We start from the raw sequence: 789 nt of genomic DNA on the forward strand, positions 1-789 counted from the left end.
AAACCGCAACAAATAAAAAAAAAAGCACAAATAAAAAAAATTACATTCGTCAATAAAGTTAAAGTGAAACTTAATTTGGCTGCATTTATATAGCATAATTTTATTAATTTGGCTGCATTTATATAAAAATGAAAACTATACGATAATTAGTAATACAACAGAGATTAACAACAAAATGTTTATTTACAAGTAATTCATATAATAAGCTAAATCAACGCTTGAAGTAAAGCATGCATCTTCTTTTTCAAAGAAGCAATTAAGCAAAGCACATTCAATACTTTCCATAATTGCTAAAACATAATAATTATCTTTTTTTTTTCATTTTTAATTTTTTTCTCCTAATTCATAAGTAATGATGTCCAATTCATCCAACAATTCATGATGAGTGAATGCACTAACTACTTTAATTTATACATGTTGACTCCTCCACCCACCATATACATTCATTGATTCATTCATTCAAAGTCTTCCACTCTGCAGCATGTGTTCTCTCATTTAATTTCCTTCCTCCCTTCCTCCCCCACTCCATTATGTTACGTCCTTTTTTACTTCCCATCACATTATGCTACTCTTCTACTTACTTTGCCCTATATATAGAAATTTTCGCCAAACTATATTAATATCTATCTTATACAAATTTAAGTCACAAGAAAAATGAACTTAACGCAAATTTAAGTCATAAAAATTAATTATTTTTTAGTTATATTTGGGTGTATTATTTTTTGTTTGGACTAAGAATACTATAATACAACAAACTACTACTACCATATCAAGTATTATTATTAGAAA

Source organism: Arachis ipaensis, chromosome B09 (genome assembly GCF_000816755.2).
Source record: "Arachis ipaensis cultivar K30076 chromosome B09, Araip1.1, whole genome shotgun sequence".
Classification (NCBI taxonomy): Eukaryota; Viridiplantae; Streptophyta; class Magnoliopsida; order Fabales; family Fabaceae; genus Arachis; species Arachis ipaensis.